Genomic DNA, 15524 nt, shown 5'->3' on the forward strand with positions numbered 1-15524 from the left:
ATCTTGTGAATGACTTCCTTCAGGATAACGACGTAGTTCGACTAGAGTGGCCAGCATGTTTTCCAGGCAAGGACCCTATTGAACATCCCTGGAATAGATTGAAAAGGGCTGTTTATGGACGACGTGATCTACCAACCACTCTGAGGGATCTACGCTGAATCGCCGCTGACGAGTGGGACAATCTGGACCAACAGTGCATTGATGAATTTGTGGATAGTATGCCACGACGAATACGGGCATGCATCAATGTAAGGGGACGTGCTACTGGGTGTCAGAGATATCGGTGTACACAGCAATCTGAAGGTCTCACTGTATTGTGGTGCGACATGCAATGTGTGGTTTTCACGAGCAATAAAAAGGGCGGAAATGATGTTTATGTTGATCTCTGTTCCAATTTTGTGTACAGGTTGCGGAACTCTCGGAACCGAGGTGATGCAAAACTTTTTTTTATATGTGTACATACTCTGAAGCGCCGAAGAAACTGCTAAAGGCGTGCGTATTCAAATACAGAAATATGTAAACAGACAGAATACGATGCTGCGGTCAGCAACGCCTATATAAGACAACAAGTGTCTGGCGCAGTTGTTAGATCGGTTACTACTGCTACGGTGGCAAGTTATACAGATTTAATGGAGTTTGAAAGCGGTGTTACAGTCGGGGCACGAGCAATGGAACACAGCATCTCCGAGGTAGCGATGAAGTGAGGATTTTTCCCCCACGACCATTTCACGATTGTACTGTTAATATCAGGAATCCGGTAAAACATATAATCTTCGACATCGCTGCTGCCGGAAAAAGATCGTGCAAAAACGGAACAGACGACGGCTGAAGAGAATCGTTCAACGTGACGGAAGTGCAACCCTTCCGCAAAGCGCTGCAGATTTCAATGCTGCGCTATCAACAAGTATCAGTGTGCGAACTAGTCAACGAAACGTCATCCATATGGGATCTCGAAGCCGAAGGCCCAGTCGTGTACCCTTGATGACTGCACGACGCGAAGCTTTTCGCCTGGCCTGGCCCCGTCAACACCGACATTGGACTGTTGATGACTGGAAACACGTTTCCTGGTCAGACGAGTCTCGTTTCAAATTGTATCGAGCTGATGGACGTGTACAGGTATGGAGACAACCTCATGAGTCCATAGACCGTGCATGTCACTTTCGCTGGCCGCCAAACTCCCCAGACATAAACAGCTTATTCGGGATACCTTGCAACATGCTACTCAGAAGAGATATCCACCCGCCTCGAACTCGTTAGGATTTATGTACAGCTCTGCAGGATTAATGTGTCAGTTCCCTACAGCACTACTTCAGACGTTTGTCGAGTCCATGCCACGAGGTGTTGCGGCACTTCTGTGTGCTGTCGAAGCCCTACACTATATTAGGCAGGTGTACCAATTTCTTTGACAGTTCAGTGTAAGTGTCGATTTATACACTTAACAAAAGGTAAAATCATAGTGTCCTACAATTACTGCATCGATTGATAACGTTTAGAATGTGTTAACGCATACGAATATTTGAGTGTAGCAGATAGTAAGGTATGAAATGTAAGGTAATGATCACATAGGCTCACTTGTAGGTAATATAGGTGGCAGACTTCGGTTACTTGGTAGGATACTGGGAAAGTGTGCCGGCCGAAGTGGCCGTGCGGTTAAAGGCGCTGCAGTCTGCAACCGCAAGACCGCTACGGTCGCAGGTTCGAATCCTGCCTCGGGCATGGATGTTTGTGATGTCCTTAGGTTAGTTCGGTTTAACTAGTTCTAAGTTCTAGGGGACTAATGACCTCAGCAGTTGAGTCCCATAGTGCTCAGAGCCATTTGAACCACTGGGAAAGTGCTTTCCGTCTGCAAAGGCAGTGAAGGCATCCTTAGGTGTACAAAAGACTGCAGTACATTCGGTTTTACATATGTGGAAACGACTCTTCCCTGCGAATTTCACACACTTCAACCGAAGTTCAAAGACAGGCTCTTGACGTGGATTTAAGGAAGAGTCCAGTAATTCCATTCGGTTTACAGCATTGCAGCCAGTAGGTGTAAGAGCCGAAAACTAAGTAGAAATGAACTGCTTGGGCGTTCCAAAAGGAACGAAAACCATCAAATAAAGTTTCTTTATGAGAGACTTCGAAGAGGATGATTGGTTGTGTCTTTGGTTCGCAACCATCTGTATCAGTAAACGGCTAGTGCGGTGCAGAGCTGTAATTGCAGGTTGCCTATCTCACGGCTTACAGGAGCAACAAAAAAATTTTACAGTATTTCATACTATTACTGACCGCACTTAAAAATTTAAAATCCTGTCATAAACTACTCGTTAAGAGCTATCATTTTACCTTAAAGGTAGAACACAAAACGTAAAGTTTTGAAGGCAGAACCAGTGCATATTTCTTGAGACAGCTAACTTACGGCGCGCAAACTATCCAGACTATATCCGTCCAGTATTCGAGAATGAGTGCACTTTTCACCTCCCAACGAACTTCGCACATAACTTCAAAACTTCACTAAACTCTTTTCCGCTGATACCAACAACAAAATAGCGAAAAGGAAAAACAATTTTCACTTGCTATATTTTCGCCGTTCAAGCTGTTAAACGTCAGCATCAGATATGACATTTTCATTTATTATTTTTTATTGCTAACTCTGTTCGCAACACATTTTACCACTGAATGATCCTGCAAAATTACGGCACGTGCTTGGTGGGCCGTGACGTCTCAAATATTTAGAAGCGCGAAAAAAAAATCGCTTTTTCTCAAGAGCAGTCAAATTACCCATACTGCATTCATCCAGTAGTCGACAATGGGAGCAGTTAGCGACATTAAACTAACTCTGAACATCAATTTAAATTTCTTCATTGGTCCGTCGATGAATAATCTGAAACTAATATAATTAGGGTAACCAACAAAGGATCCACATGCTTAACGTCAAAAATTTAAGACATTATCTAATCGTATTTGTGGAAAGAGAATATAATGTATAAGATTTTCTGATGACATGGTATTAGTGGCAGAAGGTGAGGGGACAGTGAATAACATGCTCAAAGATCTGAATGAAGCTTGTGTGGAATATGGGATGCAAATAAACACAACAAAAACAAAGAGTATGGTCATAAGTACAAGACGCAGAGTGTCCAATATTAAAATAGGACAATCTACCATTAGACAAGTAAGTGAATTTAAATATCTGGGAAGCACAACAACTGAAGACTTGAGATGTCACCAGGAGGTGAAAACTCGAATTGCCATAGCGAAGGAGGCATTCAACAGAAAGAGGAGACTCTTATGTGGCAAATTAGATAAAGGACTGAGAAAAAGGCTTGGCAAATGTTTTGTCTGGAGTGTGGCACTGTATGGGACAGAAAAATGGACTCTGAGACGAGAGGATGAAAAAAGATTAGAAGCATCTGAGATGTGGATGTGGGGGAGAATGGAGAGATTAAGCTGGATGGAAAGAGTGAGTAATGAAAGACTATTGGAAAGGGTTGGTGAGAGAAGATGTCTGCTGAAGGTTGTAAGAGAAAGGAAAAAGAACTTGTTGGGACATTCATTGAGAAGGGAGTGCTTGCTAGTAGATGCTTTGGAAGGATTGATTTGTGAGAGAAGACTGAGAGGAACGAGATACAAGATGATAGACGACATAAAAGGAAGAGGAAATTATGCAGACCTTAAGAGGATGGCAGAAGACCGGATAGCCTGGAGAACTACCATGTGAAAATCTGCCTTTAGGCAGAACACTGATGACGATGATGATTATTATTATCTAATTTTCAAAGTAATCACATGTTTGAAGCTGTTTTGTACATAAACGTCTGATTCTATAAGGAATCGAGAGTGGGCGGAGAGTAGTAGTCTCCTGGTTCTTCCACAAGATCGAAGAACAGTTTATTCTGAATGGTACACGACAATTGCTCTGGTACTGTTCATCGATGGACTCTGGACAGTCAGCTGAGAACGTCACATCGTTCTCCATCACACAAGAAGTGAAAGCAGCTGATAAAAACATGGAACTAATGTCTCATTGCGTGTTTTCTCACTTTGTTTTATCGTCTGACGATTTCTGTGTGTTCCATTCTGTGAAACATAAAGTTCACAGCGATTCGTATCACCTGAAGAAGCTGTTGGATAGTTCAGAACCAAATTTTTTAGGTATCAGTATCGGAGTCTTCTAAATGTTTCAACTGATGGTTCGAACGTACGCGGAAGTGTATACATTTTAGTCCTTTCCGAGATTTTAGGAAGTATACATACTGTCGACATTATAATTTACAAGAACAGTTACTTCGCAATTGTTACGTCACCTTGTAACTAATGGAAGTTTTCCCTTCTTGCTGCTGAATATGTAACTGTACGTTATCAGCGTTATTCAGGGTTTGTATCTCACAGGTACTACGGTAGCATTTCTTTATTGTTTTTGTCTCCCACTTAAATCTGAAACAAAAGCTACTGTAAATGGATTTTGTTCTCTGGACACAATGAGATCCAATAATACAAGGCTTCCTCATATGAAACAGAAATGTAATCCGCAGAAAAGATAACTTCCACATTCGGTGCCAACTGTAACCGCTGCCATATTTCGGATGGATAAGACACCGGTGACAATTTTCACAAAATCACTTCTGAGGATTAAAACAGTGGTACAGTACCTGCTTACTATTGTTAGATACAATGAGATCAAAATGTTTAATTCGACCAACTGCGAGGATGTAACGAGATTAGTCGACGTTCCCACAGAATGTGCCAACGAATTCCTTACTTCCTAATTGTCTTGGCAACTTGATGTTTTTTAGAAGGCGACTAGAGAACATCAAGGCTACAAACATTAGTAGACTTGTCGGCGCCAATTTGCAAGTCAGTGGTTTCTCATTTTCGAAACAGAAAAGCTTTCTGAGAACAAAGTAAGCAGCACTAGAGGATATGCAGCTTAAAAAAATTAGTGGCCCTCATTTTCGTCTTAGAACAAATATACTGATGATATCGACTGTGTTCAATGAAACTGAGGAAAGAGGAAATAAGGTGCATATGCATTTGCTGCAATATACCACTTGGCTCTGAATCGTTATTCCATAAATTTCGTGGAAAACAGTCTTTTTTTCACAGCGCTATCGTGTCAGTTTTCATTTGGAAGAAAGTGGAAATAACTATTGAATACACTGCATGGCAAAAAAGAGGAGAACCCAGAACAGAAGGACAAGGTAAAACTTCACAGGTTTGAGAGCGCTTGTGATGTGAACTTCATGATTACACCCGCTCTGCCCTGGATGCAAAACCTGATTCGACCAGGAAAGGTGTCAAAAAGCCGTTCTATTCTCTCCTTAGGCCAGCTGACCCACAGCTGTTGTAACTGGTCCTTGACATCCTGGATAATGAAACTGGGACAGAGTTGACATTGGAGCCTGTCCTACACAAGTACTGTCGGGCACATATCTGCGGATGTACTGTCCATGGGACTACCCAACGCTACACACACAGCTCATAGACACACATGCAATATCTAGACCCGTATTGTCCTGCTGAAAAGTGCCACCGCGACACTGTTACAGGGTGGCATGAAATAGGCGTTAGAAAGTTTGCCTGCTAAGACGTAATGATGAGAGACATACACTGAGGTGAGAGAAGTCATGCGATACTTTCTTATATATATACTTACATGGATATGGTGTTTGTCCTATCTGACATGTCCGAAAGAACAGACACCATTGATGACCTGCAGCCGTCTAGAACGAAATTAGAATTATATATTAATATCTTCAGCTGCTGACGGGCGTTGATGCATATCAACGGGGACAGGTGAAAATGTGTGCCCCGACCGGGACTCGAACCCGGGATCCCCTGCTTAAATGGCAGACACTTTATCCATCTGAGCCAACGAGGGCACAGAGGATAGTGGGACTGCAGGGGCTATCTCGTGGACGCCTCAGCAGCTAAAGGTATTAATATATTAATTCTAATTTCGTTCTAGACGGCTGCAGGTCATCAATATCCATATAAGTTCTGGAAATACCTGCCACGACTTCCTCCTCCTGTGCGGATGCACGCATATTACCCGAACTCTTACAGGACTTGGTAAGAATGTCTCCCACGAGTAATGAGTGTGTTGGGGTGGGACACTACCAATGTAGTGTGTGGACATATAAGGTGAGAATGTGGGTCTCGCGGGATGCGTGCGCGAGATAGTCCCCGCAACCGCACTATCCTCTGTGCCCTCAGTGGCTCAGATGGACAGAGCCATATCAACACGGGATCCCGGGCTCGAGTCCCGGTCGGGGCACACATTTTTTCCACCTGTCCCCGTTGATATATATATATATATATATATATATATATATATATATATATATATATATATATATATAAACGCCCGTCAGTAGCTGAAGGTATTAATATATAATTCTAATTACTTTCTAATTGGTGTCCGACCCCCTCCTGTCCGGTGTAGTGCAGCAACTAGACGTGGCATAGAGACAACAGTCGTAGGAAGTTCCCTGCAGAAATATTGAGCCATGCCGCCTCTAGACCCGTCCATAATTGCTAAAGAGTTGCCGGTGCTGGTTTTGTGCACGAACTGACCTCTCGATTATATACTATAAACGTTCGATGGGATTCATGTTGGGCGACCTGGGTGGCCAAATAATTCGCTCGAGTTGTCCAGAATGCTATTCAAACTATGTGCGAACAATTGTGGCCCGGTGACATGGCGCTTTGTCATTCATAAAAATTCCATCCTTATATGACTGCAAATGGTCTCCAAGTAGCTGAATATAACAAGGACCCAGTGCATTCTTTATGCACACGGTTCAGACCGTTACGGAGCCACTACCAGTTTGCACAGTGCCTTCTTGTCTACTTTGGCACATGGCTTTGTGGGTTCTATGCCACTCTGGAACCCTGTTATCAGCTCTTGCCAACTGAAATCGGGAGTCGTCTGACGAGGCCGCGGTTTTTTCCAGTCGTCCAGCGTCCAACAGATACGTTGTTTCATGCAGTGTTGCTTGTCTGTTAGCACTAACAACTCTACGCAAACGCCGCTGCTCTCGGTCTTTGAGTGAAGGCCGTCCACCATTTCGTGGTCCGTAATGAGAGATAATGGGTGAAATTTGGTGTTCTCGGCACACTCTTGACGCTGTCGAGCTTGTAAATTGGGATTGGCTAGCGATTTATGAAATGGGATGTCCCATGCGCCCAACTCGAACTACCGTTCCGCGTTCAGAGCCTGTTAATCTCCTCATGCGGCCGTAATCACGTCGGAAATCTTTACACACGAATCAGTCGAGTATAAATGTTCACTGAAGGATGTGCAGATGAGGTCTTGCAAGATCCAGGATGATGAGATGAAATCGGTCTGCAAATTTAAATACCTGGGGTCGTACATAGAGGGAGGACTGGAAAGCGAGATACAACACCGAATAAATTGCGGTTGGAACAACTGGAGGAAAATGAGTGGAGTGTTGTGTGACAAGAAGGTGAGCATTGGGTTGAAAGGGAAAGTGTAAAAGTCGGTGGTAAGGCCTGCTATGATATACGGGGCAGAGACATGGCCAATCACAGTAGACCAGGAAAGGAAGATGGAAGTGGCGGAAATGAGGGTGCTGAGGTGGATGTTTGGGGTAACAAGGAAGGACAGGATTAGAAATGAATTTGTTAGAGGAGCTGTGGAAGTGGGACCCATGGGGAAAAAAAATACGAGAGCCGACTAAGGTGGTACGGACACTTACAGAGAAAAGGGGAAGAGTATATCGGAAACAGAGTTGAAGATACAAAGATTGAAGGAGCGAGGAGAGGAAGACAGAAGACGAGGTGGAAGGTTAAGATACCTGGGGACCTAAGGGAGAAAGGATGGAAGAAGGAAGAGGCAATGGATAGAGAACTATGGAGGAGAAGGATCGAGAAGAGCAACGCCGACCCTACGTGACGTGGGACAAAGCGACGATAGAGAAGAAGAAGACTCGAGTATAAATGACGAATATATCAAATATTTAATATTTTTATGTGGCCAGAAGAAAGTCGGCCAGTTAGAGGTGAAACTTTATATAAAGACGATATTGCAGTACCTGTGTCGTTACGACGAACCATGGACTATTCCTTTTTATATGCGTGCATCTTCGAAGCAACATCGACTCGTTTTTCTTAATAACATACACTCCTGGAAATTGAAATAAGAACACCGTGAATTCATTGTCCCAGGAAGGGGAAACTTTATTGACACATTCCTGGGGTCAGATACATCACATGATCACACTGACAGAACCACAGGCACATAGACACAGGCAACAGAGCATGCACAATGTCGGCACTAGTACAGTGTATATCCACCTTTCGCAGCAATGCAGGCTGCTATTCTTCCATGGAGACGGTCGTAGAGATGCTGGATGTAGTCCTGTGGAACGGCTTGCCATGCCATTTCCACCTGGCGCCTCAGTTGGACCAGCGTTCGTGCTGGACGTGCAGACCGCGTGAGACGACGCTTCATCCAGTCCCAAACATCCTCAATGGGGAACAGATCCGGAGATCTTGCTGGCCAGGGTAGTTGACTTACACCTTCTAGAGCACGTTGGGTGGCACGGGATACATGCGGACGTGCATTGTCCTGTTGGAACAGCAAGTTCCATTGCCGGTCTAGGAATGGTAGAACGATGGGTTCGATGACGGTTTGGATGTACCGTGCACTATTCAGTGTCCCCTCGACGATCACCAGTGGTGTACGGCCAGTGTAGGAGATCGCTCCCCACACCATGATGCCGGGTGTCGGCCCTGTGTGCCTCGGTCGTATGCAGTCCTGATTGTGGCGCTCACCTGCACGGCGCCAAACACGCATACGACCATCATTGGCACCAAGGCAGAAGCGACTCTCATCGCTGACGACGACACGTCTCCATTCGTCCCTCCATTCACGCCTGTCGCGACACCAGTGGAAGCGGGCTGCACGATGTTGGGGCATGAGCGGAAGACGGCCTAACGGTGTGCGGGACCGTAGCCCAGCTTCATGGAGACGGTTGCGAATGGTCCTCGCCGATACCCCAGGAGCAACAGTGTCCCTAATTTGCTGGGAAGTGGCGGTGCGGTCCCCTACGGCACTGCGTAGGATCCTACGGTCTTGGCGTGCATCCGTGCGTCGCTGCGGTCCGGTCCCAGGTCGACGGGCACGTGCACCTTCCGCCGACCACTGGCAACAACATCGATGTACTGTGGAGACCTCACGCCCCACGTGTTGAGCAATTCGTCGGTGCGTCCACCCGGCCTCCCGCATGCCCACTATACGCCCTCGCTCAAAGTCCGTCAACTGCACATACGGTTCACGTCCACGCTGTCGCGGCATGCTACCAGTGTTAAAGACTGCGATGGAGCTCCGTATGCCACGGCAAACTGGCTGACACTGACGGCGGCGGTGCACAAATGCTGCGCAGCTAGCGCCATTCGACGGCCAACACCGCGGTTCCTTGTGTGTCCGCTGTGCCGTGCGTGTGATCATTGCTTGTACAGCCCTCTCGCAGTGTCCGGAGCAAGTATGGTGGGTCTGACACACCGGTGTCAATGTGTTCTTTTTTCCATTTCCAGGAGTGTAGTAACTGCGACTTCGCATTTATCCTCCGATACCAGACAGCGACTTTCGGCTAAAATGTCCACTCCAGCACGGGAATTAAGTAATGAATGTACGAGGGTTGTCCGTGAAATAAGGTTCCCACGGCGCTACTGTCCTGAAATGCGCAGTTACAGTGGATCCCGCGATTCTGTAGTGTACTTTGGTTCCCCCACTCCAAATCCCCTCCCTAGCGAGCTGCCTGCGGAGCTCAGTCCTGGCTTGGCAGCCGTACGTGAAGGATCTCCCCCTCGCTTCGCCAGCCAGGTGTGAGCTGGGCTCGGTGATCCGTTTCCTGTCTGCAAAAAAAAATATTGCGCCGGCAGAAATCCATTCCCAGCTATGCGAAATCTGTGGAGACAAGTGTATGAGCGTACAACACGTGCGCAAATGGTGCAGAGAGTTCGAGAACGGGCGTACTGACGTCAATGATGAGTAGCGTTCTGGACGGCCATCTGTTTCTGACGAAACAATCGCAAAAGTGGAGGCAGCGTGTAATCCCTGACACAGTACTCGTTAAAGCCTGTGCTATGGTAAGTGAGCGGGATTCACCATTACGTATAGATATCGACCGCGTGTACCTGAATGGTGCAAATCAGACTTACATCCACTCTGAAATAACAGTGATCCGGCAAGTATGTTCGAAATGCAATTACACATCAGGATGGACCAAAAGCAACCCAGAAGATGCTACCAACGTAACAATAATATGGTCGCCAGCCTAATTAGGCATTAACTGAGTTTCTTCCCTGTACAAGTTGGTATACATTCATGATAAAAACAACAAGTTGTAACACTACATAATATAGTAGAATTTTAGAACCAGAAAATCTATTGAACTGATAGTTTCACGTTCTGTACTGATACGGAAAACCATGAATACATAACACTACACTATAATGTATACTACAAAACTTTATACTGTCTACTAATCTGATTAAAATCGGACATAGGTTACCCTAGAAATTGCACTTTCGTGCCACACACAAAATGTCAATTTTGATAAAACACTGATAAATTTTGACTTTTATATTGACTTTAACGTTTGCTGGTCAAACCAGTTTAGAACACTTCAGAATTCAAATGAATGAGAGAATGATCCTGAAACTGTTATGATTGCTGTATTTGAAAAAAAAGATTACTGAATTAATTATGCGTTCAAGATTTCCAGTATACAAGTTACTACTCTTTTCATCTTATTTACTGCTCATTTAAATGCCTTTAAATCTGTCTCGTAATAAACTTCATTACTATATCAATACTAAAGTTATCTTTCAACTTCGTCAGACCTTCGGTATTCATTTACTGGTTCATTAACAAAACATTTCTTTTAACAGCATTCTAACGTAGCTAGTTCTGCAAATAATTGCTACTAACACAAATTTTAATTTTCATTTCGGGACACTCGGATTGTACAACATTTGGAAAGGACCCTGTGTAGGTTAGTTGTGATGATAATTAAATGATGCAAAAGTTCTGGTAAAATTTAGGTTTTTATGGCACCCAAACAAACACAGTTCACTCTCTGATCCACACGAATACAGTACTAAAAGTTTCAACCTGCTAGTATCGATGCGGCGGTTGGCGGGCGGCGAGATGGCGAGGCACATAGCACACATACAACCACAGCTATGGCTCTTAATGTATCGGCACTTTAATTCTTCCTAGCGTCACAATACTTTCCCATTTAGTGCCTATGGAATTTTGCTGTGTGGGGAACGGCATACCCGAGGCTCAGTGAAGCTATGTCTTCCAGGAGAGCCTTCTCGCTCCAGAAGGTGTTGCTCAAACCAATGCCTGCCATCCACCTTTTACCGCTCCCTTACAAGCCGGGTATTCACCCGAGATTTTGCATTCTACATATAGTAACACATTGCCTACGTATGGACCAGACGCACAGTTACAATTTTAAACATCTTAAAACAGTTTCAACATTTGTTACATTTCAATTCTATTACAATATTACTTGACTTTTGTCATAAACATTACTATTCACATTGAAACTTGTTTACAGTTTTCTTAACACAATGGCATGAAACAAAACAAAAATAGAAATCAGAACATCAATTACACAAGTTAATCGAAAAATCAGATGGGAAGAATTACTTATATGTACTATATTACAGAGTGCAATGGTGCAAGCTGTTCGAGATTCTGAAAAAAGTAGGGGTAAGCTATAGGGAGAGACGGGTCACATACAATATGTACAACAACCAAGAGGAAATATTAATGAGAGTGGACGAACAAGAACGAAGTACTCGTATTAAGAAGGGTGTAAGACAAGGCTGTAGCCTTTCGCCCCTACTCTTCAATCTGTACATCGAGGAAGCAATGATGGAAATAAAAGAAAGGTTCAGTAGTGGAATTAAAATACAAGGTAAAAGGATATCAATGATACGATTCGCTGATGAGATTGCTATCCTGAGTGAAAGTGAAGAAGAATTAAATGATCTGCTGAACGGAATGAACAGTCTAATGAGTACACAGTATGGTTTGAGAGTAAATAGAAGAAAGACGAAGGTAATTAGAAGTAGTAGAAATGAGAAACTTAGCATCAGGATTGATGGTCACGAAGTCAATGAAGTTAAGGAATTCTGCTACCTAGGCAGTAAAATAACCAATGACGGACGGAGCAAGGAGAACATCAAAAGCAGACTCGCTATGGCAAAAAAGGCATTTCTGGCCAAGAGAAGTCTACTAATATCAAATACCGGCCTTAATTTGAGGAAGAAATTTCTGAGGATGTACGTCTGGAGTACAGCATTGTATGGCAGTGAAACATGGACTGTGGGAAAACCGGAACAGAAGAGAATCGAAGCACTTGAGATGTGGTGCTATAGACGAATGTTGAAAATTAGGTGGACTGATAAGGTAAGGAATGAGGTGGTTCTACGCAGAGTCGGAGAGGAAAGGAATATGTGGAAAACATTGATAAGGAGAAGGGATAGGATGATAGGACATCTGCTAAGACATGAGGGAATGACTTCCATGGTACTAGAGGGAGCTGTAGAGGGCAAAAACTGTAGAGGAAGACAGAGATTGGAATACGTCAAGCAAATAATTGAGGACGTAGGTTGCAAGTGCTACTCTGAGATGAAGAGGTTAGCACAGCAAAGGAATTCGTGGCGGGCCGCATCAAACCAGTCAGCAGACTGATGACAAAAAAAAAAAAAAAAAAAAAAAAAATTACAGAGTCGTTGTTGTTACAAGCGGTGCTCTCAGATCGATGAGTGACGGTTCGTCAGCTCTCCGAAATGATCCCTGACGTCAACAAAACCTCTATTGACAGGATTTTGACGGAGCTTTTAGGGTATTCTTCCGAGGCTCGTGTGTGTTTTGAAAGCAATCTATGAAGACCGTCCTACTGGCTTGCTAGGCCTAACGCAAGAAAGGCTTTTCTGTTGGGGTTGTGTCCCTTAGCCTTTGGAGTTTCTCCTCCACCACAAAGCAGTGGTTCCCTTCTCATTTAATCCCCAGAAAGGAGGGTTACCTCATCTGCCAGCTACGCCGTTCTGAACTCTTCCTTCTCCGCCGTCGCTGCCATTAAGGTCTTCACCCGTAGCCCTGTTCATGGGTTCTGTGTTATACCCCACGGGATAGGATAACTAACGAAATTAATAGGAGGTTACAAAAGGGAGACAATTTCTACCAAACAATAAAACACCTGATTTGGAATACGGAAGTTTCAGAAAAAGCTAAAGTCCTTCTGTATAAGAATTATTACTTCCCTATTGTCACCTATGGTGAAGAAACATGGACAATGACAGAAAGGGACTGGAGCAGACTGCAAGCAGGGGAAATGAAATTTCTCAGAGCAGTTAAGGGAAAAACAAGAATGGACAGAGTAAGGAATGTAGAGATTAGAAAGGACTTTAAAGAAGAAAGTATGAGAGAAGAAATTGAAAAAAAAAGAGATTAAGATTGTATGGGCATGTTAAAAGGATGCATGGGCAGAGACTCCCCAAAATTATGGAAGAACTAAAGATGGATGGGAAAAGACTTAGAGGGCGCCCAAGAACACGGTGGAACATGGGAGTGAGAATATATGTAGAAAGGAGAGGTATGACCTGGCAGCAAGTGAAGGAAGAAAAGTGGTGGGAGGACCGAGCCAAATGGAGACGACTCGTAAGCACCCAGACCCGGCAGTAGCTGGAGTGGGATTCGGATATAGACAGATAGATGGATCTAGGGTATGTTAAGGTTTGTGCGAGGTGGGTGCCAAGAATGTTGACCGAAGACCATAAACGTCAGCGTGTTGAAGCGGCCCAAGAACTTCTTCGCATCACGGAACTCATCGCGAGGAATACCTCGACTCCATAGTCACCGAAGACGAGACTTGGGTGCACTACCGCACACTCGAAACAAAAGAAGAGTCTAAACAATGGAAGCACCCAGAGTCGCCGAGATCGCGAAAATTCAAACGAACGCAAAGTGTCAGCAAAGTGGTGGCAACGGTGTTTCGGGACAGGAAGGGGGTATTGTTGTGCGAGTTCCTGCCCACCGGTACAACAATCAACGCTGTCGGGTACTGCGAGACACTGAAAAAATTGCCCAGTGAAATTTAAAACAAGAGCAGGGTTATGCTGTCCGAGGGGGTGCGTTCGCATCAGGATAGCGCGCGACGGCACACAGCTAAAGCCACCAACGAACACATCGCAAAATTTGGATGGGGTACTGTCAAACACTCACCCTACAGCCCGGCCTTAGCCCCCAAGTTACTGCCATCTCTTCCTCGAAGAGTGACGGTTCGTGAGCTCTCCGAAATGATCCCTGATGTCAACAGAACCTCTATTGACAAGAGTTTGAAGGCGCATCTAGGGTATGCTAAAGCCGTCGGCACACGGACCGTGCTGTCGAACGTTAACGTTGAGCGTGCCAAGTTCAACGTGCTGCTGGACGCTCAGGAACGATGCGACTCGTGCATACGGTACGTGGGCCCCAACGTGGTATACGCGATCGCAACGCACTCCATTCTTGTGGTGGCCGTCCCTCTTCGCCAGGTTAAGGGAAATGAGGCTATCAGCTTCCTTCTACAATAGCCTCCTCGGTTACTGCAGAGGCAGAGTGGCGGAGTGGAGGGCTGGAACACGGAAGGCTGTCAAGAGAACAAAGGGATGTCCACAGGGCTTTATCTGCGGACCAATATTCTGTGATATCGCAATCGAGCCCATGCTGGACACCCTGGACGGTGACGACAGGGTAAGAGGTGTGGTGGCTTGCGGAGATGACCTGCTCGTAGTGGTGTCAGCCAATTCGAGAGCAGCACTAAAGACAAAAGGCACGCAACTGCTTCAGAGAATTAACAGTTGGTGCAAAGAAAATAAATTAAAAAACAGCTCCCAACAAAACCGTATGTTTATTGCTCAGAGGGACAGTACAGAGGAGTCCGATTCTAAAATTAGACAGTACAAGCATACAGAGTGAAACGTCCCCTTTGAACAATTATACAAGACTGTCCTTAAACTGACACACAATATTTTGTTAGCGCAACGCAATCTGACTTTCAAAATTCCCTACAAAAGAATGGCCCTGACTAACATTAAACTATACCTTTCACAAATCACTTACCTCACAAAAATCTTCGCTGCTCAAGCTACTGCAATACAGCGAGCGCCACTACTGCCAGCTAAATAAAAGATTCAAACTATGGAAGGCACTAACTACTGATAGGGATAGTTAGCAAATGAAAGATATTAATAGAGAACAAACAATGTATTTACCTTGATATCATCATATATAAATATAGCAGTTCATGACAAATTTCAAAACTCCGCCATCTCTCTCTCCACATCCACCACTGCTGGCGGCTCACCTCCAACTGCGCAACGCTACGCGCTGTTCACAGCCAGCTGCCTAACACTACAATGGCGAGTATTACAACAATGCAAAGCAGCCACAGACTGCACACAGCACAGCCAGTGATTTTCATACAGAGGTGGCGTTACCAATAAAAAAACCTAAA

Source organism: Schistocerca americana, chromosome 10 (assembly GCF_021461395.2).
Source record: "Schistocerca americana isolate TAMUIC-IGC-003095 chromosome 10, iqSchAmer2.1, whole genome shotgun sequence".
Lineage (NCBI taxonomy): Eukaryota > Metazoa > Arthropoda > Insecta > Orthoptera > Acrididae > Schistocerca > Schistocerca americana.